The following is a 25,823-nucleotide window of genomic DNA, read 5'->3' as shown; positions in this document are numbered from 1 at the left end:
TGTAGGAATCCAAACCTTAGTAATAGCATTCTTGTGGCACCAACCTTTGCAACGCCACCGGCGCGCTGCAGTACTGATTCATCGAGTTTTCAGAGGATGGTTAGCTAGAAAGAGACTATTAGGTTAGTACTTATTTATATCTAAGGTTGCCCTTGATATATTGTTGTTGCATATTGACCATTGTTTATAGCTGGCCGGTTGCCTCATATATGGATGTTAGAGGCCGCCAAGGTGTGATCAATCTTGCATTATGTTAGTATGTTGACCGGTGCTACTTGTATAGTTTCTTCTCCACGACGAAACTACACAAGATTTTGTCTAGTTGACTTTGCTAAGCTACACAAAGTCTTGTGTAGTTTTGCCGTGAAGAAGAACCTGTACAAGTAGCACCGGTTAGCACCGAGTAGGTCAGGTCGGGTGATTGGAAGGGATTGAGTTCTTATTTTTTTTTCTGTTTCATTCAGAGACTCCGGGCCCAATACAACATCTATAGAGGGTTTTTGTTTTGTTTTGAGAAAAACAAAATCTATAGAGGTAGTAAGAGCAGAAAATCCTATTTGCCGCTCTGTGCGGCAAACTGTTGCCCTGCCACATAGAGCTGCGGTAAGTAGGCTGGCCTGTTTAGTGCCCACAGATGTCGGTTATGAAAACTTTCCAAAAGGCTCCTGACCGGCTCTGGTTCATTTCTTCTCCTGCTTATTTTTACGGTTTCCTTTGGGGTTTTTTATTTCTTACTTATGTCCTTTCTTTTCCAAATTTACTTTTTTAATGTTTGTGTTTTCAAAAAAGTTTAAATAATCTGAATACAATGTATGAGTTATTGGCTGATGACGTGCCTATTTTTACCAACGCACTAGAATACAAAGTATTAGATATTTTCCACACCTATACTATGTTCTTTGGAGAGATGTCACTGGTAAAATTATGGATGCCGATTTTCTATTCCTCATAATCACAATTTCGATCAACTTATTCTGAACCTTTTGCAATCTGGACAATTTACTTTCTTTCGCAAGCGTGCAACCATCAATTCCTTACACACAATACCTTAATTATTGTAACTAGCAAAGTTGGGCACCACCAAGAAGAATCTTAGTTTTATGCAAGTACTCAGTAGACGGTGCCATCACCTCTAAAAATGCCCTTTTTTGTGCTACTATCACTATCAGTCAGCATAGGTTCCTATACCTTCAATTATTTTACTTCTTTGTTATTTAGTTTGTTTAGTTATTTTTAATTTTTTGTTAGTCTACTTTTCTGGACTTCGGAAAACTCAAAAAACAAACAAACACAAAAAGATTCAGCTAATAGTCAATTTTGTTTTAGCTCCGGATCCCCCGTCCTCCACCAAATCCATCGCGGCGGCGCCGGCGCCGGCAGCGGCGAGATGCCGTCGTCGAGCCGCTCGAGGGAGCGCTCCCGTGCTCTAGCCGCTCTCAGGACTTCCCCTCGCTCTTCTCCGACCTCACCTCGCTCCTCCTCCACCCCATCCGCCCGTCTTCTCGGCCTCCTCACTCGCGCGGGCGGCCATCGGGGCGTGCGCGCAGGGCCGGCCCTGGGGCATGGGCAGAGGGGCGACGGCCCAGGGCCCAGGCTGGAGGGGGGGCCATGATGTAGTACACATATAGTATAGCCCAGCAAAAAAATAGACAAGGGAAAAATTATGAGAGGAAGAAAACAAGATAGGCTCGGCCCATCGGATCGCCTGGTAATGCGCAGCGAAGCGTCGCGCACGCAAGTTACAGCCGCTCGATGCACGCGTACGTGTGAAACAAATCAATCGGAATGTCTGGCTTTTCCTTTCTTCTCAAAAATAAAAAAAATCTGACTTTTCCCATTCGTCGCTCGTCGGTTCTTCTTCGTCGTCTCATCAACCCGTCGCTCTGTCGTTCCTCGCTCGGTGCCTCAGCCGCTTGTTGCCGCCGCGGCACGCAGCAATCCGACAACTCGGTCTTCCAGCAATACGGCAATACATATGTATGCAAACGCAGGTCCGTACCCAATATCCATGTTCGGATGTTCCTGATCCATTCGTCCATCCCCAATTTCAGTAGTTTCTTTAGTACGTATATTAAACTATTCATCAATGATTCATCCCATGAAGTATCTAATTTTTTATGTATAATTTTCTAATTCAATCTTTCATAGTATGTATTCAATCATCCTAATTTTTTGTCATTCTGTGATCTATAAATTTCTAATTCGTTGTCTACTCTTTGCTTTGTAATATTAGGACATTAGCATGCCATGTTGCCTAAGAAGCATTTGTCGGGTGCTGAAAAAGGAAAGAGAAAGAAAGAAATACATCTGAAAATTCAACCACTGAAGGGTTCTTTGACAAAGTATTTTACATCTTCAAGTATTGTTGATGTCAGTGAAGAACATAGGCAAGGAACTAATCCCGAGCATGAAAATCCAGATGTTAAGGTCAATGAAGATTGCGAAAGTATACAGAGGAGCAAATAAATGTGTTTCCTATTTGAGGTAATCATGTCATGTTTGTTTTATTTTGCATTGTCCAACAACTATTGTAGTCAAATTTCAAACTAAAGATGTGTGATTGAAAGTTTACTTTTAGTATTATGCAAATGGAGTTATATATATGTACCATGCAAACACATACATATCTATATGGTCTTAGGACTTAGAGGGCCCATGTTGTCGAGTTCACCTAGGGCCTCCCACTACCGGACTCGCGGTCTATGCCTACGGCCAGGGGCCGTCGGCATAGGTCCTTTACCATCGGCATAGATCTATGCCTACGGCTGCCGTCGGCATAGACCCGTCGGTGTATATATCGTCAGTGTAGTCTTGTCAGACCGTCGGCGTAGTATAGCCGTCGGTATAGGGGCCTATGCCGACGGCCGGGGTCAGCCGTCGGCATAGTTTGGCCGTCGGCAGCCGTAGGCATAGGTTTGGCCGTCGGCGTATGCCCGTTTTCCCCCGAAACACAGGGCCGGCCCTGCGTGCGCGGGGGGCTTCACCTACGACGCCGTCATGACGCGGGTCCTGGCAGGTATTCATAGACATCCTCCACACCGACGGGCCGCTGGGCCTCTCCGCCGGCATCCTCGGCTCAGCCTCCTCCTCGGCCACTGCGAGCTCGCCAAGTCGCTGCTCCGCACGCTGGCGCCAGCGGCAACATCTCCTCCCCGCCATTATGCTCCCCAAGGAGCTCATCACGCAGCGCCTGCAGTCCGACGCTGCCACGGGCCGCTCCAGGTAGGTGCTGCTCCAGATCCCCCAGACCAACGGGCGACGGCTTCTTCGGCCTCTACGCCGCCACCCTGCTCCGCAACCTCCCCGCCAGCGTGTGCTCAGCTACTCCTCCTTCGAGTGCCTCAAGGCCTTCGCCCTCATCAAGAGCGTGCTGTGTGGCGGCTTCGTCGGCGGTCGGGCTCACCACGCCGCTGGATGTCGATCATGTCGTAAGACACGGCTGATGACCAGGGTGGGTGGGCACCGAGGGGAGCCGCAGGATGCAGGAGGTCATTGTCGAGGAAGGTCTCAAGGACCTGTCCCGGGGTTCTGCACACCGCATCCGCATGCTTCGGTGCCATAGGCTACTGCGCCTTCGAGACGGCCAGGCCCGCGATCCTCAATTCATACCTTGAATCACGCCAAAGGAAAGCCGCAGCCGAGATGAAGGCCGGAGTTGCTGCTGCTTGAGCCTGTATGATTCTTTTCCTTGTAGCTAATAATCAGCGAGTACATCTAGCCTGGCGGGTCTATCATCTGCATCTCATGTCAATATCATAGCTGGGTGTCATTTAAATTTCAGTTAGAGAGTTGTTTGAAGATACAACAAGTAATAACATGGAATTGTTCTGAATCTGTCATTGCTTTTGATTAGTACTTGGTTATTTTGAGACATACATTTTCAGGCCGGTGTCTTGAAGTAACGTTCCATCTATATATCACTCTTTCTGTTCCGTGTGCGTGTGCCTACATCTCGAGTTACGAGCGACCTCCACTCTTCGACTAGAGCTTTTTCGGATGAGCGTTGAAAGCTGACAAACCTTATTTTTTTGGTGTTTGCCACTAACTCAAAGAATATTGCTGAAGTACAAACTCTCCAGCAAGCATTTATGTTCTTTTCGGTTGCTGATGCTCGGAAACTATCTCAAAATTATAGGATGTTTCCAAGCATACCAAATTATATAAGTTCAAGCATACCGGATTTTTGTTTCCTAATGTTCAGAAGAAATAGCATCACAGTTATACAATATTTTCAAGCACACACCGAAATTATAGAAGTTTGTGGGCATCTGAGTCCACATAAATCGTGTAAGCCAGTATGAGGTCATTTTAGGGGGTTGGGCATTGCACTACTGCAAGCACACACAGTTTGAAACAAATGAACATGCTATGCTTCACCATTGGAAGTAAAGTACTTTGTGCAGAATGAACTTGCATCGCGTGGGTACTGAATCATGATCATGTTCTTTAGGCACTTCATGTAGGAGAAATCTATACCGGGCCGGTCTAAGGACCCCACGTGAAAGCACCTATTGTTGAATCTTTGGTGCTTAGCAACCTGCATGCAAGCAGGAAAAGAATTGTCATGGCATTTCTGTTTTGGTTCTTGTTCTTGTGATGCATCGTAAGACAGAAAGGCAAGCTGCTGACCACTATGTACTTGTCATGCCCTGCCATCTTCTTTTCCTTCTCTGCGTGGTACGTGAGAATATTTTTAACAATGAACATCTGGTCATCTTCAGAAAGCCTGATTCCATCCCTGCAAAGTATGGAAGTAGATAGACTACGAGTGAGGGATACAAACATACACAAGGAGCCACTTGGGGTGTACAAGATCAGGTGCATTTTTCAATCACTGCAGTTACTTAAGACTGTGAAATTCAAACTTAAACCCTACACTCATATTATAATCTATATGCCAGCTTAGCACCTGAAGAATTATTGCTAGTTTTCAGTACTTGTCATTTTTTCGACCTGCATTGGGCTAGAAACTATACCTTGATTCATGGATGATCCTATGTGCTTCTTTCATGATTGGATCAACTCGTGCATGTATCTCCTGTTCCGCTGGTGTAAAGTTTGAACTCCCTCCTTGTCCAATATTGATGTTCTTCTGTCCTTTCCAGATCCTACTATTACTACCTCCCCGATGTGGTCTGTTTGATTTCCATGTTGATCCTCTGCCAACACCTGGGCCAAGATTGCCCGTCTTCTTGTTCCATCCACCAGAGTTAGATGTTCCTGACATGGGGAAGTTCGGTGTGTATGTGGTATTTGCTCCCTGGGCTTTCCACCTATTGTTACCACCCCCTCGGTGTGATCCCTCTGATTTCCACACTGCGCCTCTACCACCACCTCGACCTCGACCAAGATTATTAGTCCTGCCCCATCCACCAGAGCGAGATGACCATGTAATGGCAAAGTTATGTGGGCCTGTGGCATTTGCTTTGTTCCAATTCAAGTTACCATCTTGGGGTGTTCCATCCGATCTCCAATTACTATTAGGCCGCCTTCTCTGATTATCTTTTGTGGCAGAACAGCTCTGGTTCCATTCACTAGTGCCACTCGATCCTGTGGCGATGTTTCTACCATGTTGCCAATTTGCAATTGTCATTGTCTGATGCTCTCGTTCAGCTCTCCAACCTTGAAGATCCTGCAACAGGAGATCTCCTTTTGGCTTGTCTGACCAAGAGATTGGGTTGTTTCCTCCAGAACAATTGACTTCAGCCTCTTTGATTTCATCTTGTTGAAGTTTGTCAACATCATACAAGCAAGTACCGTATGAAACAATCATGTTATCTTCAGTGTCTTTTGTTGTTTCTACTGCTGTGAGGAATTCATATAAACCACACCCTCCAAGGTCCCCACTGCCCGCTGGCTGTAAAAGATCAAGAGGTTCATACGAGAAGGGAGAATATAATTACCTGCTGCACAGATGAGAGAACATATGCAAGTAAAATGTTTGTTTTACCATGTTCTCATCATTCCAGTGGATTTTGAAGGCTGAACCAGTCCCAATTGGTGCAAGAATGCCCCAAGAGCAGGTGGACACAATGCTATCCAGCTGATCAGAGTAGACCTTCTTGGCACCCTCCTCGAAGCATTGCATTGGCCTCTGCAACATGTTTTTCTCATTTTTTTTAGTCATCATCTACACTTGCCCATCAAAATGGGAGTTCAAAATAAATCCAAACTGAGGACTTACAGAGAGTGTAGCCTTCATGAAGGGTGCCTGAATCTTGAGGGACTGGAATGTGGCCCTGTAACCATAGTTGTTGAAGCCATGCAACTTACCTGTGCAGGTCATACTGCTTGCAACGGTTGTCATGTGTTCTTTGAGAAATGATTTTGTAACCATTACAACTGCCTTTGAAAGGTGCTGCAAGGATGGTCGAAAGGAAAAAGGGAAAAAAAGAGCCGAACGTGAGTAATGCTGTAATAGAAGCTACTGAATTCATGAGAAAGGTAAAAGGGCAAGAAGTTACTAGACCTGTGTGACTCGACCGAAGGTGGATGAAATTCCAATTACTTGCTAAACTTGTTGGATGCTGTAGGGCACAGACCTGGTAGTGTCGATCAGATCCATCACAGGGATGCATGCGTCCATTGCTGTTCCCCAGGCATCACCACTCTCTCCAATTGAGGCTTTATTCACCGTGATTACCAGCGCCAATTCACCCTTCTGTTCTGTACGGGAGTGTTGGACCCAACATGTGGCTTTCGGTTCAACCCATATTTTGTTCACCTCCTGGACTCGTGGATCACCTGGGAGAAGATGCAAGAATGTCTCTTTTAGCAAGCAGAATTGCATAAGTCGTAGCTATCAGCATATTCATCTGGATTTTCTATATGCATGATACCTAGTATGAATGTGAATTCTTGGTTTACCTTTTATGATCGTGTTCAAGAGTATAGGAGAAATGGTATTGACCATCAACTGGACAACTCAGGCAGAAGATTCAGATATTTGTGTGGTGACACTTTCAGTTAGGAAAAACTGCAAACAGGAGATCTCAAAGTGTTTCTCATCATCTGCATCCTGGTAGCACTTGTCAAACATGATGATAATATTGCGCATGCATTACGTGTACAAGGAGGAGTTCACCACCGTTGGAAGTAGTTAGTTAGATGAGTATCTTGTAATCTTTATCTTCTCTATCTCTAGCTTTTCTTCCTTTCCAAGATGTAATCTCCTAACCGACTTGTACGCGTATTTGGGCTCGCAACCCCGCTATATAACACGCAACACGTCTGCCAGGATAGGCAAGACGTTTACCGCAAGTCGCACATGGTATACAGAGCAATCTTCTTCCACTAAACCCTAGCTATCCCATCTCCGTGCGCAGCCATGTCTTCCTCCACCTCCTCCTCCTCCCAGTCGTCGCTCAGCGGTGGAGTAATGGAGAAACTCTCCCGCACCAACTACATCCTATGGCGGACACAGATCACGCCGCAACTGCAGGGCGCCGGCGTCTTCCACTACGTCGACGGCACGGGCACCGAGCCAGCCAAAACCCACACCACCAAAGATGCTGCTGGGAAGGAAACCAAGGGGCCAAATCCTCTTCATCCACTTTGGGTGAGGGAGGACCAGCATGTCCTAGGATACCTGCTCCAAAACCTCTCAAAGGAGGTGCTCGTCACGGTGACCGCGATCACCACGGCGAGGGAACTCTGGGTGGCGCTGGCGAGCATGTTTTTGTCGCAGTCACTCAGCCGCGTCAACAACATCCGTACAGCGCTGATCAACGCGCAGAAGGGCAACCAATCGGTGGCCACCTACTTCGCCGCCATGAGGGGCCTCGCCGATGAGCTCTCCGCGGCGGGCAAACCCATCCAGGACGATGAACTCATGTCCTACATCATCCATGGGCTAGACCAGGACTACCAGCCCCTTGTCTCTGCCTTGGACGCCCGCGCCACTCCGGTAACACTTGATGAACTCTTTTCCATGCTCAGTAATTTTGATCAACGCATGGCGCAGTACAACGGCTCCGGCGGCGGCTTCAAGTCGTCGGCAAACTCCGTCTCCAGAGGCCGCGGCGGTGGCTCTCTCTCTCTCTCTCGTACCTCCTCTCATGGCAAGGGGAGGTTCGGATCTGGCGGCAGTGGCAGCTACTCCAACAACGCTCGTGGCGGCAGGCACTCCGGCAACTCAAAAGGGCGTCGTGGCGGCGGCTCCAACAGATCCCGTCCGGACTTACCTCGCTGCCAAATTTGTGGCAAGCCTGGTCACACAGCGAAGGATTGTTGGGACCGCTATGAAGAGGATGATGGTGACTCCTCACAAGATGAAGAAAAGGTGGCTGCGGCTGCTGATGGCTCCTACGGGATCGACACAAACTGGTATGTCGACAGTGGTGCCACAAACCATATCACCAACGAGCTTGAGAAGGTCACCATGAAGGAAAAGTATCATGGAAAGGATCAAATCCATACGGCCAGTGGTGAAGGTATGGGTATTCGTCACATTGGTCATTCAATTTTTAATACCCCTAGTCGCAAAATACATCTCAAAAGAATCTTGCATGTTCCTAGTGCCCACAAAAATCTTCTGTTTGTTCATAGAATCGCCATTGACAATCATGTTTTTCTCGAGTTTCATCCTTATTTCTTTTTGATCAAGGATCAGGCCACGAGGAAAGTTCTTTATCGAGGTAGATGTGTTCGAGGGCTCTACCCGTTGATTCCGGAGTTTAGAAGATTCAATAAACAAGCTTGTGGTGCTATCAAGCTTTCGTCCACACGGTGGCACGATCGTCTAGGACATGCCTCTTTTTCTTTAGTTGAAAAGTTACTTAGGAAAAATAAGCTCCCGTTTTGTTGGTGAGCGAAATATTGAAACTATTTGTGATTCATGTCAGTGTGCTAAAAGTCATCAATTACCATATCCCATATCTACTAGTGTCTCCACTAAGCCTTTGCAACTGATTTTCTCTGATGTGTGGGGGCCTGCTCCCTCCTCTGTTGGTAGACACACCTACTATGTGAGTTTCATCGATGACTACAGCAAGTTCTCATGGATCTATCTTCTTAAAAAAGGTCCGATGTGTTTCAAGTGTTTAAAAACTTCCAAGCACTTGTTGAAAGGAAGTTTGACAGCAAAATTATAGCTGTCCAATCCGATTGGGGAGGGGAATACGAGAAATTCAATTCCTTCTTCCAAAATATAGGCATATCCCACCATGTGTCATGCCCACACGCTCACCAACAAAACGGGTCGGCCGAACGCAAGCATAGACACATAGTTGAGGTCGGTTTAGCTCTTCTAGCAGGGGCATCCATGCCCCTCAAATTTTGGGACGAGGCGTTTCTTACAGCTGTCCATATCATCAACATGCTTCCTAGCCGTGTCATCAATAATGAAACACCTATGGAACGCCTCCTCCATGTCAAACTAGACTACACATCTCTCCGTGTTTTTGGATGTGCCTGTTGGCCAAATCTGCGTCCGTACAATAGCCGCAAGCTCATGTATAGGTCCAAACAATGTGCGTTTCTTGGCTATAGTGCCCAGCACAAAGGTGTCAGGTGCCTTGACATCTCCACCGGACGGGTTTACATCTCATGCGATGTCGTGTTCGATGAGACCAAATTTCCTTTCGCTAATCTACATCCTAATGTCGGAGCTCTCTTACGCAAGGAAATCTTGCTTTTACCACCTCACCTCTCTGGCTATGATCAAGGGGGCATTAATAATTGTGATGATCATATGACTAACCCTACTACTAATAGCCTTTATGAGTCTTGTGGTGATGCAGAAAAAATTCGTGAAGAAATCGTCGAAAATGGCGAAGAGAATACGGCAGCGGATCCATATTTTATGTGCCCTGAGCTGGGGAGCAAATCTCCCTCGGGATCTGCCCAGGAGCTGCCGTGCAGCGAATCCACCTCGGGATCGGTGCCTTGCAGCGAATCTGCTGCGACAGCCCCAACAGCCGCAGGTGGGCGCGCTGAACCATCCACGTCAGCCACGCGGCAGAATCCAGATGGCCGCGGTGACTCCCCTCGTCCGCGCCAATCACCGTCCAGCAGATGGCAGGCTGGCGCTGGCCTGGGCCGCGCGCGGCTTGAGGCCCAACCAGTCGTCTACAAGCGGCGGGCAGCGACTCGACGGGCTGAGGCGGGGACAGATCCTGACGAGGCCGGGCCCAAGCAATCACGAGGCAATGATGATGCGGCTCAGCCCAGATCTTCTGTGGCTGGTTTGCCGCTTGCGTCGCAGCGGACGACCGCAGAAGATCCCGACCAACCTGACGCTGCCGACACCACCGGTTCTGGAGCCGCGTCCGGATCCTCCTTGGGATCGGGGGGGGGGGGGATCAGTCTGATCCACGCATGGGATCCTCTGCGCCGGGGCTCTCTGTAGCGACTCCTGCTACTACTCCACGTCGCACACGGCTACAGCAAGGCAAAATTAAACCTATTGATTATAAACATATTACAAAACATGGGATGATTTGTTCAACAGGTGAACCAGGAGAACCCAACACTCTTGAAGAAGCACTTGGGGATGCTAATTGGAGAAAGGCAATGCATGATGAAATTATGGCACTAAGGAAAAATAAAACATGGCACTTGGTCCCTTCAAGAAAAGGTAAAAATCTTATTGACTGTAAGTGGGTCTTTAGGATAAAAAGAAAAGCTGATGGTGTTGGAAATATGCCCTAGAGGCAATAATAAATTAGTTATTATTATATTTCCTTGTTCATGATAATCGTTTATTATCCATGCTAGAATTGTATTGATAGGAAACTCAGATACATGTGTGGATACATAGACAACACCATGTCCCTAGTAAGCCTCTAGTTGACTAGCTCGTTGATCAATAGATGGTTATGGTTTCCTGACCATGGACATTGGATGTCGTTGATAACGGGATCACATCATTAGGAGAATGATGTGATGGACAAGACCCAATCCTAAGCCTAGCACAAAGATCGTGTAGTTCGTTCGCTAAAGCTTTTCTAATGTCAAGTATCATTTCCTTAGACCATGAGATTGTGCAACTCCTGGATACCGTAGGAGTGCTTTGGGTGTGCCAAATGTCACAATGTAACTGGGTGACTATAAAGGTGCACTACGGGTATCTCTGAAAGTGTCTGTTGGGTTGGCACGAATCGAGACTGGGATTTGTCACTCCGTGTGACGGAGAGGTATCTCTGGGCCCACTCGGTAGGACATCATCATAATGTGCACAATGTGATCAAGGAGTTGATCACGGGATGATGTGTTACGGAACGAGTAAAGAGACTTGCCGGTAACGAGATTGAACAAGGTATCGGGATACCGACGATCGAATCTCGGGCAAGTATCGTACCGCTAGATAAAGGGAATTGTATACGGGATTGATTAAGTCCTTGACATCGTGGTTCATCCGATGACATCATCGTGGAACATGTGGGAGCCAACATGGGTATCCAGATCCCGCTGTTGGTTACTGACCGGAGAGTGATCTCGGTCATGTCTACATGTCTCCCGAACCCGTAGGGTCTACACACTTAAGGTTCGGTGACGCTAGGGTTATAGAGATATTAGTATGTGGTAACCCAAAAGTTGTTCGGTGTCCCGGATGAGATCCCGGACATCATGAGGAGTTCCGAAATGGTCCGGAGGTAAAGAATTATATATAGGAAGTGCTATTTTGGCCATCGGGACAAGTTTCGGGGTCACCGGTATTGTACCTGGACCACCGGAAGGGTCCCGGGGGTCCACCGGGTGGGGCCACCTGCCCCGGGGGCCACATGGACTGTAGGGGGTGCGCCTTGGCCTACATGGGCCAAGGGCACCAGCCCCTAGAGGCCCATGCACCAAAGGGACAAGAGGAGGGGAGAGTCCTAAAGGGGGAAGGCACCTCCGAGGTGCCTTGGGGAGGATGGACTCCTCCCCCCCCTTGGCCGCACCCTTCCTTGGAGGAAGGGGCAAGGCTGCGCCCTCCCCCTCTCCCTTGGCCCTATATATAGTGGGGGGAAGGGAGGGCAGCAACACCGAAGCCATGGGCCTCCCTCTCCCTCCCATGACACATCTCCCTCCTCCCGCAGCGCTTGGCGAAGCCCTGTTGGAATCTCGCTACTTCCACCACCACACCGTCGTGCTGCTGGATCTCCATCAACCTCTCCTTTCCCCTTGCTGAATCAAGAAGGAGGAGACGTCGCTGCTCCGTACGTGTGTTGAACGCGGAGGCGCCGTCCGTTCGGCGCTAGGATCATCGGTGATTTGGATCACAACGAGTACGACTCCATCAACCCCGTTCTCTTGAACGCTTCCGCGTGCGATCTACATGGGTATGTAGATCCACTCCTCGCTCGTTGCTAGATGACTCCATAGATAGATCTTGGTGACACGTAGGAAAATTTTGAATTTATGCTACGTTCCCCAACAGTGGCATCATGAGCTAGGTCTATTGCGTAGTTACTATGCACGAGTAGAACACAAAGTAGTTGTGGGCGTCGATATTGTCAATTATCTTGCCGTTACTAGTCTTATCTTGATTCGGCGGCATCGTGGGATGAAGCGGCCCGGACCGACCTTACACGTACTCTTACGTGAGACTGGTTCCACCGACTGACATGCACTAGTTGCGTAAGGTGACTAGCGGGTGTCTGTCTCTCCCACTTTAGTCGGATCGGATTCGATGAAAAGGGTCCTTATGAAGGGTAAATAGCAATTGGCATATCACGTTGTGGTTTTTGCGTAGGTAAGAAACGTTCTTGCTAGAAACCCATAGCAGCCACGTAAAACATGCAAACAACAATTAGAGGACGTCTAACTTGTTTTTGCATGGTATGCTATGTGATGTGATATGGCCAAAAGGATGTGATGAATGATATATGTGATGTATGAGATTGATCATGTTCTTGTAATAGAAATCACGACTTGCATGTCGATGAGTATGACAACCGGCAGGAGCCATAGGAGTTGTCTTAATTTATTTATGACCTGCGTGTCAACATAAACGCCATGTAATTACTTTACTTTATTACTAACCGTTAGCTGTAGTAGTAGAAGTAATAGATGACGAGACAACTTCATGAAGACACGATGATGGAGATCATGGTGTCATGCCGGTGACGATGATAATCATGGAGCCCCGAAGATGGAGATCAAGAGGAGCAAAGTGATGATGGCCATATCATGTCACTATTTGATTGCATGTGATGTTTATCATGTTTATGCATCTTATTTGCTTAGAACGACGGGAGTAAATAAGATGGTCCCTCATTAAAATTTCAAGAAAGTGTTCCCCCTAACTGTGCACCGTTGCGAAAGTTCGTCGTTTCGAAGCACCACGTGATGATCGGGTGTGATAGATTCTAACGTTCACATACAACGGGTGTAAGACAGATTTACACACGCGAAACACTTAGGTTGACTTGACGAGCCTATCATGTATAGACATGGCCTCGGAACACAAGAGACCGAAAGGTCGAGCATGAGTCGTATGGTAGATACGATCAACATGAAGATGTTCACCGATGATGACTAGTCCGTCTCACGTGATGATCGGACACGGCCTAGTTGACTCGGATCATGTAATCACTTAGATGACTAGAGGGATGTCTATTTGAGTGGGAGTTCATAAGATGAACTTAATTATCCTGAACATAGTCAAAAGGTCTTCGCAAATTATGTCGTAGCTCACGCTTCAGTTCTACTGTTTAGATATGTTCCTAGAGAAAATTTAGTTGAAAGTTGATAGTAGCAATTATGCGGACTAGGTCCGTAAACTGAGGATTGTCCGCATTGCTTCATAGAAGGCTTATGTCCTTAATGCACCGCTCAGTGTGCTGAACCTCGAACGTTGTCTGTGGATGTTGCGAACATCTGACATACACATTTTGATAACTACGTGATAGTTCAGTTAAACGGTTTAGAGTTGAGGCACCGAAGACGGGTTTTAAACGTCGCGAAACATATGAGATGTTTCGAGGGCTGAAATTGGGATTTCAGGCTCGTGCCCACGTCAAGAGGTATGAGACCTCCAACGATTTTCTTAGCCTGCAAACTAAGGAGAAAAGCTCAATTGTTGAGCTTGTGCTCAGATTGTCTGAGTACAACAATCATTTGAATCAAGTGGGAGTTGATCTTCCAAATGAGATAGTGATGTTTCTCCGAAGTCATTACCACCAAGCTGCTAGAGCTTCGTGATGAACTATAATGTATCGGGGACATATATGATGATCCTTGAGATATTCGCGATGTTTGACACCACAAAAGTAGAAATCAAAAAGGAGCATCAATTGTTGATGGTTTATGAAACCACTAGTTTCAAGGAGGGAAAGGGCAAGAAGGGATACTTCATGAAACGGCAAATCAGTTGCTGCTCTAGTGAAGAAACCCAAGGTTGAACCCAAACCCGAGACTAAGTGCTTCTGTAATAAGGGGAACAACCACTGGAGCAGAATTACCCTAGATACTTGGTAGATGAGAAGGCTGGCAAGGTCGATAGAAGTATATTGGATATACATTGTGTTGATGTGTACTTTACTAGTACTCCTAGTAGCACCAGGGTATTAGATACCGGTTCGGTTGCTAGTAAACTCGAAATAAAAGGCTGCAGACTAGCTAAAGGTGAGCTGGCAATACGTGTTGGAAGTTTTTCCAAGCTTGTGTGATCAAACATCGCACGCTCCCTCTACCATCGAGATTGGTGTTTGCGTAGAGCATAGACATGATTGGATTATGTCTATCGCAATACGGTTATTCATTTAAGGAGAATAATGGTTACTCTGTTTATTTGAATAATACCTTCAATGGTCTTACACCTAAAATGAATGGTTTGTTGAATCTCGATCGTAGTGATACACATGTTCATGCCAAAAGATATAATATAGTAATTATAGTACCACCTACTTGTGGCACTGCCACGTAAGTCATATCGGTATAAAACGCATGAAGAAGCTCCATGTTGATGGATCTTTGGGCTCACTCGTTTTTGAAAGTATTGAGACATGCAAACCATGTTTGTTGGTAGATATGCATGAAGAAACTCTATACAGATGGATCGTTTGGACTCACTTGATTTTGAATCACTCGAGACATGCAAATCATACCACATGGGCAAGATGACTAAAAGCCTCGTTTTCAGTAAAATGGAACTAGAAGGCAACTTGTTGGAAGTAATACATTTTGATGTGTGCAATCCAATGAGTGCTGAGGCATGTAGTGGATATCGTTATGTTCTTACTTCACAGATGATTTGAGTAGATGTTGAGTATATTTACTTGATGAATCACGAGTCTGAATTATTGAAAGGTTCAAGTAATTTCAGGGTGAAGTTGAAAGATCGTCGTGACAAGAGGATAAAATATCTATGATATGATCATAGAGATGAATATCTGAATTACGAGTTTGGCACAGAATTAAGACATTGTGGAAATTGTTTCACAACTAATACAGCCTGGAACACCATAGTGTGATGGTATGTCCGAACATCATAACTGCACCCTATTGGATATGATGCATACCATGACGTCTCTTATCGAATTACCACGAAAGTTTATGGGTTAGGCATTAAAGACAACCACATTCACTTTAAATAGGGCACTACGTAATTCCGATGAGATGACACCATATGAACTATGGTTTAGAGAAACCTAAGCTGTCATTTCTTAAAAGTTTGGGGCTGCGACGCTTATGCGAAAAAGTTTCAGGCTGATAAGCTCGAACCCAAAGCGGATAAATGCATCTTCATAGGACACCCAAAACAGTTGGGTATACCTCCTGTCTCAGATCCGAAAGCAATAAGGGATTGTTTCTAGAATCGGGTCCTTTCTCGAGGAAAAGTTTCTCTCGAAAGAATTGAGTGGGAGGATGGTGGAGACTTGATGAGGTTATTAAACCGTCTCTTCAACTAGTGTGTGACAGGGCACAGGGAGTTGTTCCTGTGGCACCTACACCAATTGAAGTGGAAGCTTATGATAGTGATCATGAAACTTCAGATCAAGTCACTACCAAACCTCGTGGGATGACAAGGATGCGTACTACTTCAGAGTGGTACGTAATCCTGTCTTGGAAGTCATGTTGCTAGACAACAATGAACCTACGAGCTATGGAGAAGCGATGGTGGGCCCGGATTCCGATAAATGGCTCGAGGCCATAAAATCCGAGAGAGGATCCATGTATGGAAACAAAGTGTAGACTTTGACAGAACAGCTCGATGGTCGTGAGGCTGTTGAGTACAGATGGATTTTAAAGGAAGACGGACAATGATGGTAAGTATCACCATTAAGAAAGCTCGACTTGTCGTTAAGATGTTTTCCGACAAGTTCAAGGAGTTGACTACGATGAGACTTTCTCACTCGTAGGGATGCTAATAGTCTGTTGGAATTATATTGGCGATTACTGCATTATTTATGAAATCTTGCAGATAGGATGTCAAAACATTGTTTCCTCGACGATTTTCTTGAGGAAAGGTTGTATGTGATACAACCGGAAGGTTTTGTCAATCCTGAAAGATGCTAATAAGTATGCAAAGCTCCAGCAATCCTTCTAAGGACTGGAGTAAGCATCTCGGAGTTGGAATGTATGCTTTGATGAGATGATCAAAGATTTTGGGTTTATACAAAGTTTATGAGAAACTTGTATTTCCAAAGAGGTGAGTGGGAGCACTATAGAATTTCTGATGAGTATATGTTGTTGACATATTATGGATCAGAAATGATGTAGAATTTCTGGAAAGCATATAGGGTTATTTGGAAAGTGTTTTTCAATGGAAAGCCTGGATTAAGCTGCTTGAACATTGAGCATCAAGATCTATAAGGATAGATCAAAATGCTTAATGGTAGTTTCAAATGAGCACATACCTTGACATGATCTTGAAGGGGTTCAAGATGGATCAGTCAAAGAAGGAGTACTTGCCTGAGTTGTAAGGTATGAAGTTAAGACTTAAAGCTCAACCACGGCAGAAGAAAGAGAAAGGACGAATGTCGTCCCCTATGCTTTTGTCATAGGCTCTATACGGTATGCCATGCTAAGTACCGCACCTGATGTGTGCCTTGCCACATATCTGGCAAGAGGGTACAAAGGTAATCTAGGAGTAGATCACCAGATAGCGGTCTAAATTATCCTTAGAGGAATAAGGATATGTTTCTTGGTTATGGAGGTGATAAAGAGTTCGACGTAAAGTGTTACGTCGATGCAAGCTTAACACCTATCCGGATAGCTCTGAATAGAGATACCGGATATGTATAATGGAGCAACAATTTAGAATAGCTCCAAGTAGAACAGTTATTTGAAATGGCTCCAAATATAGCGTAGTAGCTGCATCTACAAGATGACATAGAGATTTGCGAAGTACATACGGATCTGAAAGATTCAGACCCGTTGACTATAACATCTCTCACAAGCATAACATGATCAAACCCAGAACTCATTGAGTCTTAATCACATGATGATGTGAACTAGTTTAGTGACACTAGTAAACTCTTTGGATGTTGGTCACATGGCGATGTGACCTGTGAGTGTTAATCACATATCGATGTGAACTGGATTATTGACTCTAGTGCAAGTGGGAGACTGTTGGAAATATGCCCTAGAGGCAATAATAAATTAGTTATTATTATATTTCCTTGTTCATGATAATCGTTTATTATCCATGCTAGAATTGTATTGATAGGAAACTCAGATACATGTGTGGATACATAGACAACACCATGTCCCTAGTAAGCCTCTAGTTGACTAGCTCGTTGATCAATAGATGGTTACGGTTTCCTGACCATGGACATTGGATGTCATTGATAACGGGATCACATCATTAGGAGAATGATGTGATGGACAAGACCCAATCCTAAGCCTAGCACAAAGATCGTGTAGTTCGTTCGCTAAAGCTTTTCTAATGTCAAGTATCATTTCCTTAGACCATGAGATTGTGCAACTCCCGGATACCGTAGGAGTGCTTTGGGTGTGCCAAACGTCACAACGTAACTGGGTGACTATAAAGGTGCACTACGGGTATCTCCGAAAGTGTCTGTTGGGTTGGCACGAATCGAGACTGGGATTTGTCACTCCGTGTGACGGAGAGGTATCTCTGGGCCCACTCGATAGGACATCATCATAATGTGCACAATGTGATCAAGGAGTTGATCACGGGATGATGTGTTACGGAACGAGTAAAGAGACTTGCCGGTAACGAGATTGAACAAGGTATCGGGATACCGACGATCGAATCTCGGGCAAGTATCGTACCGCTAGATAAAGGGAATTGTATACGGGACTGATTAAGTCCTTGACATCGTGGTTCATCCGATGAGATCATCATGGAACATGTGGGAGCCAACATGGGTATCCAGATCCCGCTATTGGTTATTGACCGGAGAGTGATCTCGGTCATGTCTACATGTCTCCCGAACCCATAGGGTCTACACACTTAAGGTTCGGTGACGCTAGGGTTATAGAGATATTAGTATGCGGTAACCCGAAAGTTGTTTGGTGTCCCGGATGAGATCCCGGATGTCATGAGGAGTTCCGGAATGGTCCGGAGGTAAAGAATTATATATAGGAAGTGCTATTTTGGCCATCGGGACAAGTTTCGGGGTCACCGGTATTGTACCGGGACCACCGGAAGGGTCCCAGGGGTCCACCGGGTGGGGCCACCTGCCCCGGGGGCCACATGGGCTGTAGGGGGTGCGCCTTGGCCTACATGGGCCAAGGGCACCAGCCCCTAGAGGCCCATGCGCCAAAGGGACAAGAGGAGAGGAGAGTCCTAAAGGGGGAAGGCACCTCCGAGGTGCCATGGGGAGGATGGACTCCTCCCCCCCTTGGCCGCACCCTTCCTTGGAGGAAGGGGCAAGGCTGCGCCCTCCCCCTCTCCCTTGGCCCTATATATAGTGGGGGGAAGGGAGGGCAGCAACACCGAAGCCCTGGGCCTCCCTCTCCCTCCCATGACACATCTCCCTCCTCCCGCAGCGCTTGGCGAAGCCCTGTTGGAATCCCGCTACTTCCACCACCACGCCGTCGTGCTGCTGGATCTCCATCAACCTCTCCTTTCCCCTTGCTGGATCAAGAAGGAGGAGACGTCGCTGCTCCGTACGTGTGTTGAACGCGGAGGCGCCGTCCGTTCGGCGCTAGGATCATCGGTGATTTGGATCACGACAAGTACGACTCCATCAACCCCGTTCTCTTGAACGCTTCCGCGCGCGATCTACAAGGGTATGTAGATCCACTCCTCCCTCGTTGCTAGATGACTCCATAGATAGATCTTGGTGACACGTAGGAAAATTTTGAATTTATGCTACGTTCCCCAACAGATGGAACCATTGATCGTTACAAAGCTAGACTCGTTGCAAAGGGGTTCAAACAAAGATATGGTATTGACTATGAGGACACATTTAGTCCAGTTGTTAAAGCTGCTACCATACGCCTTGTCTTGTCCATTGTTGTGTCTAGGGGATGGAGTCTACGACAGCTAGATGTTCAGAACGCGTTCCTCCATGGTGTTCTGGAAGAAGAGGTTTACATGAAACAACCTCCTGGGTTTGTAAATGCACATGCACCGCTTCATGTGTGCAAACTTGACAAGGCCTTGTATGGACTGAAACAGGCCCCAAGAGCATGGTATTCTCGCCTCAGTAAAAAGATGCAAACACTTGGTTTTGTTCCTTCAAAGTCTAACACTTCGTTATTTATCTATAACAAGTCAAGAATATCCATATTTGTTCTCATTTATGTTGATGATATAATTGTAACAAGTTCATCTGATGAAGCAATAACAGCATTGTTGAAGGATTTAAGTGCAGAGTTTGCTCTAAAGGATATAGGAGATCTACACTACTTTCTTGGTATTGAGGTCAAACAACACAAGGATGGTCTTCACCTCTCTCAAGAAAAGTATGCAACAGACTTGGTAAAAAAGGCTGGTTTGCAAAGTTGTAAGTCTGCACCTACTCCTTTGTCTAGCACAGAAAAATTGTCTCTTGTTGAAGGAGAGCCTCTGAATTCAGAAAATAGTACAAAATACAGGAGCCTGGTAGGTGCACTTCAATACTTAACATTGACTAGACCAGATATTTCTTTTATTGTCAATAAAGTATGTCAGTTTCTTCATGCACCTACCACTGTTCACATGACTGCTGCAAAACGTATAGTAAGATATGTGAAAAACACGTTGAACATTGGCCTAAGCTTCAGCAAGTCATCCTCTGCACTTGTCAGTGCCTTTTCTGACTCGGACTGGGCTGGGTGTCTAGATGATAGACGCTCAACTGGTGGTTTTGCGGTATTCTTTGGACCAAATTTGATATCTTGGAGTGCAAGAAAGCAAACCACAGTTTCAAGATCCAGTACAGAGGCAGAATACAAAGCATTGGCTAATGCAACAGCAGAGATCATATGGGTGCAGTCAATTTTAAAGGAACTAGGTATAAAAAGCACTAGAGCTCCATGTTTGTGGTGTGATAATCTAGGTGCTACCTATTTGTCAGCAAATCCAGTCTTTCATGCTAGGACCAAGCACATTGAAATAGATTTTCACTTTGTTCGAGAAAGAGTTGCAAATAAGCTTTTGGATATTCGGTTTATTCATTCTCAAGACCAAGTTGCTGATGGTTTTACCAAAGCTCTGCCTACAAGAAGTTTTGAAGACTTCAAGCATAATCTCAACCTAATGAAGTTGTGATTAAGGAAGGGTGTCAAACATGATGATAATATTGCGCATGCATTACGTGTACAAGGAGGAGTTCACCACCGTTGGAAGTAGTTAGTTAGATGAGTATCTTGTAATCTTTATCTTCTCTATCTCTAGCTTTTCTTCCTTTCCAAGATGTAATCTCCTAACCGACTTGTACGCGTATTTGGGCTCGCAACCCCGCTATATAACACGCAACACGTCTGCCAGGATAGGCAAGACGTTTACCGCAAGTCGCACAGCACTTACATTCACTGCAAATAAGAAATGTCAGTATATGTTAAGAAGTCATAGATTATTTAAATTCATGCTTGATTTTCTCAGTATAGCATGGTTGGAAGTCCCTAATGCATAAATACCCATTGAAAGACATTATTCAACTTAAGTCACTAGAAAAATAAATCAAATCTTAGTCAATCTGAATAGTAAATCCAAATATAGTTTTTGGAATATTCTTTAAGCTAATTGAAATATGAGTCTCCCATGCTATCTGAAGGTTCAAAACCAGAAAAGATCAAATCACCTTGAACTCAGTACAATTCTCTTCAGAACTTGATACACTTGCCCCTTTTTCTTTCGGCGTTCACAAATAGCTTCCTGGCATTTCTGAAGAATATCTTCCATACTTATGTTCATTTCATCCAGTTGCTTCTATACGGGCACATAATTATTTCTTCAACATAAAATCTTGATGATATTGCTGAAACAACGATAATATTTGAGAAGTAGGAGAAAATACCTTGTCAAGGTGAATATGGCCAACAAGACAATGTGTTGCTTCCATATTTTGGTGTTGATACCTGAAACAAGACAATGATTCTGAGCCTAGCACCATATACGCTGAAATGTGTAAGAAGTACTCCCTCCGTAAACTAATATAAGAGTGTTTAGATTACTACTTTAATGATCTAAACGCTCTTATATTAGTTTACAGAGGGAGTAGTTACTTATGAATGCTACATACTGGACTGAGAACTCAGTAGCACAGTCTTCTACTTTGGTCCTCTTTAAGCAGGCTTGAACTGCTAGTGATGCTCTTTCCGTGCAAAAATTATTCCCACAAGAGCATTTACTCAGATACAAGATTATTTTTTGGTCATTTTCATTTCGAGAGCTAGCTCTTGTAAGTAGCACTTCCTGTAAATTCAAAGATCAGGAGTCAAAACATGTGAACTGGAGTCTTAGATGGAACTGTTCAATTGAGCCTCTTACCTTCATCGAGTCCCAGGAGGTCATGTTGTTCTGATTTGGATCTAACACCACCTTGTATGCAGCATTTGCAACTGCAGTGGCTGCCAAGATACCAACAGGATCTCCTGGTGTCACATAACTCGATGATTCTGTCGAGTCAAACTCAGCAACTGAATTTCCACACGAGTTTCTTATGGTTCCATCATAGCATGCTACAACATCTCGGAGCATTGCAATCATGTCCTTGAAGAGAGTGCCCGGCTCCATTAGTCCTTTAGATGCGTGTATTATCTTCTCCCTTGCAGATATCGAATGGAGTAGGTCCTCATATGGGTTCAGTCCCTTGTAAAATGAGCTTCTGATAAAACCATGTGCCTCCAAAGGATGGCCACCGTTGCTGCTGCTGCCACATTTGCTCAGTGACTTGGATAGGCAATCCTCCACTAAGCTGCTAGAGTATAATCTTCCGTTGCACTGCAGCTGAGTTCCCAAGAAACCAATCTGCTCCACTACTTTGTTCATGGCAGAGTCACTCTTTTGATCAACCAACAAACGAATATCAGAAGAAGAAGCGATGAAGTCCACAATTGGTTTCCGTAACTTGTCAAGATTAAGTGCCTTATGCTGAATCATCTCTGGTATTGAATTTTCGACAGTGAAGTCTCTCAGATTTATACTGAAGCCATCAATAGATAATGATTCCATCAGCAGGGGCTGCAGAAGATTCAGAAATTCTACGGCCTCCTTTGGACTCATCGTTGACAAAACTGATGAGATGGTGATTGTGCCAGTAACCAAGTCTCTGACTAACATTCTGTTCTCCTCTGGCAGTAATGTTTCTAGAATCTGAGCAAAAGTCCACTTTGGTCCACCTGATAGTTGCTTCTTGGGAATCAACCCTCCCGTGAACATTGCATTTATAAGTTGAAAGTTCAGTTTAGCACTGTGAGAGCTCACCAGCTGCTTCTCCACCGTGAAGAGCTCTGTAGCTTCAGCCCTTGCTGACACTGACCTTGGGAAGAATATGTGGACACAATCACCATCGAAATCAGCTCCAAGTGGTCCACATATGAGTGGGTTGATCTTGATGGTGTGATCACTATGAACATGGGCATACATTCCTTGGACTGAGTGCTTGTCGGTGCTTGGTGGCCTATTGATAAATACAGTATCTCCATCTAGAATTCTGCGGTTGACCGTTTCACCAACCTTCAGCATGATGCGTTTCTTATTTGCTTTCCCCACATCCAAGGAGTGCGTGATGGAATTAGCATCTTCATGTGTCAGACAAAGACCTCTATCCAGCATGCCTTGCAGCTGAGCAATGTTGTACTCTGTCACATGCACTTGTACCGACATCTGTCTTGCTACTTCGTCAGGCACTCCTACCACATTCATGGGAATGTATGTGTCACCCGTGATCACACCACGGCATGAAAATCTTGACCTCTTGCTGATACAGAGCGACTTCATCTTCTGCTGCCATTGTTTTGTTGCAGGCTGACTTGTGAAGGTGACATCTTGAGTTGAGGGCCCTTCAAAAGATATATACATGAAGACACGTTATCAACATACAGTTATTTGAATCTTCTCCATTATTTTCCGAACCTAAGAAACAGAGGAACAAAATGTGAGTATCTCCTAGTAGTTCCTATTCATTAATTCTTGAAGTATTTATTGATTTGTCTCACTGTGACCATTTCTAATGCAAAGTACAGCAACAAAGTTCTGAGGATTTTGCTACGAGGGGAACAATTCTCTGTCTAGTACTAGCTAGTACCTCTTCTGTGAATAAACGGCGGCAGTGAGATCTGCCCTTTGTGTGAACAAACTGATCGAGGAAGCTCCAAAATCCCTCTTCCAGTTCTTTCCTGGATGGCACTCTCAGTTCCAAGGTAAGGGCTCCATTGGGTTTCTCGACTTTTGCAACATGTAGCGGTGGGAGATCCTAGAAAGAGAGGATTGCAGAATTTGGCAAAAGAAATAATAGTGGCTGGTTAGTTAGATAGAGGGATTAAGAGAAACAATAGTCCAATTAAAATAATAAACCATGGCAAAACATAATTAATTGGTGCTTGTACTGTACACATGGCATGCTCCTCAGAAACCTACAACTAGGAACTAACACCAGCCAGCCACTAATAACTTTGACTGTAAGCTACTAATAACTTAACTAAGATACTAATAAACCTACAACTAGGAACTAACACCAGCCAGCCACTAATAACTTTGACTGTAAGCTACTAATAACTTAACTAAGATACTAATAAACCTACAACTAGGAACTAACACCAGCCAGCCACTAATAACTTTGACTGTAAGCTACTAATAACTTAACTAATAGTCTTAATTTGAGCGGATATTTGTACTGTTTGAGGGTTTGGGTAATGTGGTGGAATTTAGTGATAACAAATGTGTAGGATACTGTACTATGTGTGTTAAGCAAAGCATGACAGACAATAGTCTTAATTTAATTGGCTACTGAACTATGCGTGTTAAACAAAGCATGACATCTGCTTCCTTTTGAGATAATTGATACTGTAGGTGGTGATGCATTCATTTTAAACTCTACACCTGTTGTTTTCAAGTTGGAGCGGAAAACTTTCTGGCAAAATACATGTTATGCTAGGTTCACTTGCATATTTCAGCTCATCATCTTCCGGCTAATGCCATCTCTGCTGTAGCAATTTTTGGGGAAGAAGAAGCACCATCACCGTTTCATTTATTGATGTATCTATCAGTCGATTCGCCTACCTTGGGATCCTTTCAGGGAATTAGAGTAGACAACATATGTAAGTTCATATTATGAAGACCAATCAGGCCCTACTAATGCGATCTTAAAGGAGACTTTAACAGTCTGGTCTTCTTCATCAGTTACCACTTAATTACCTGACAGTATGAACATGAGGTGAAGTCGCTCTCCTTTCCCTTGCTTTTCCGCTTCTGTTGCGAAATTGAGAAACTCTGTATTAATACTGGCATCTAAACATCACCGATCAAAGTACTCCTGGGCTGGGCAGGGTTTAGTTTCTGCATGTAGTACCTTGCAGTTCTTGAACTGGAGGCAGCTGACGCAGATCATGTTGAGTATCTTGGTCAGCTCGGCAATATGGCTCGGATGGTAGACGGACACGGGCAGCTTGATGAACCCGAAATGACCTTGAGCCAGCCATGAGAAGATGAGTTTGCCAGAAGAAAAAAATGAAGATGCAGCATGCACACATATGGGTACTGTCTCTGATTCAGAATCGTATGTTCCTATAAAGTGATCTAGCCAAGGTCTAGTTATGCTATGTTCAGTAAACTGACTTGGCTGAACATTTTCCAGGTGGAAAGAGAAGCTATTGTTGCAGCCAAGTTTTTTGAGTATCACACAAAGCTCAGGAACACGAGGCATCTCTCAGTTGAGATAAATGCTGCTGCAGAATTGTTTTTACCAAAAATGTATAACACTCAAGTGAGTACTCAGCTCAGCTGTGACCATATCATATCCAGCTACCTAGGTAACTAGTTATTTTGCGATAAATTGAACTTGTTTGAATACCGTTCAGTTTGGTTTCTGTCTAGTTTCAGGAGCCTGAAAAATTGTCCCAAATTCAGTTCACACACACTGACTAACTGACTGAACCATGTTTGGCAGGATTATCACACACTGACTAACTGACTGAACCATGTTTTGCAGGATTATCACACACTGACTGAACTAGCTAGCTGACCAAAAAAGTTTTAGCTGCATGTCCGTAGTGCCACTACTGTCTATATTCATCACTTAACCGAAGAGACACTGTTGAAGAAAAATCAATCAATTACCTTCGCATTTGGCGAGGTCCGTTGCGCCGCAGGAGTCGCAGCAGCCGAGCTGCAACGGCAGGCCCAGCGCCCGGTTTGCGGCCAGCTGGCTCGGGTGCGTCACCGGGAACTCCTCGTTCATCGGCTGCGCCCTCACCTGCAATGCAATCGTTGATTAATGTTGTTAATTAATTTGATGATTGCTTTCTTTGTGTCCTTGTGTAGGCAGTGCAAGATGAAG

The 25,823-nt window shown here is 45.1% G+C and overlaps 2 pseudogenes; one reads left to right on the top strand and one right to left on the bottom strand.

Moving 5' to 3' along the window:
- Positions 1–3,007: 3,007 nt before the first annotated feature.
- On the top strand, positions 3,008–3,669 carry LOC123182423 (protein MITOFERRINLIKE 1, chloroplastic-like; annotated as a pseudogene).
- A 697-nt stretch (positions 3,670–4,366) lies between these two features.
- Positions 4,367–25,733, bottom strand: LOC123069728 (DNA-directed RNA polymerase V subunit 1-like; annotated as a pseudogene).
- Positions 25,734–25,823: the final 90 nt, after the last annotated feature.

The sequence above is a fragment of the Triticum aestivum genome, chromosome 1A (assembly GCF_018294505.1).
Source record: "Triticum aestivum cultivar Chinese Spring chromosome 1A, IWGSC CS RefSeq v2.1, whole genome shotgun sequence".
Classification (NCBI taxonomy): Eukaryota; Viridiplantae; Streptophyta; class Magnoliopsida; order Poales; family Poaceae; genus Triticum; species Triticum aestivum.
The sequence above is the reverse complement of the archived record's forward strand: the minus strand, read 5'-3'. Positions and strand labels throughout refer to the sequence as shown.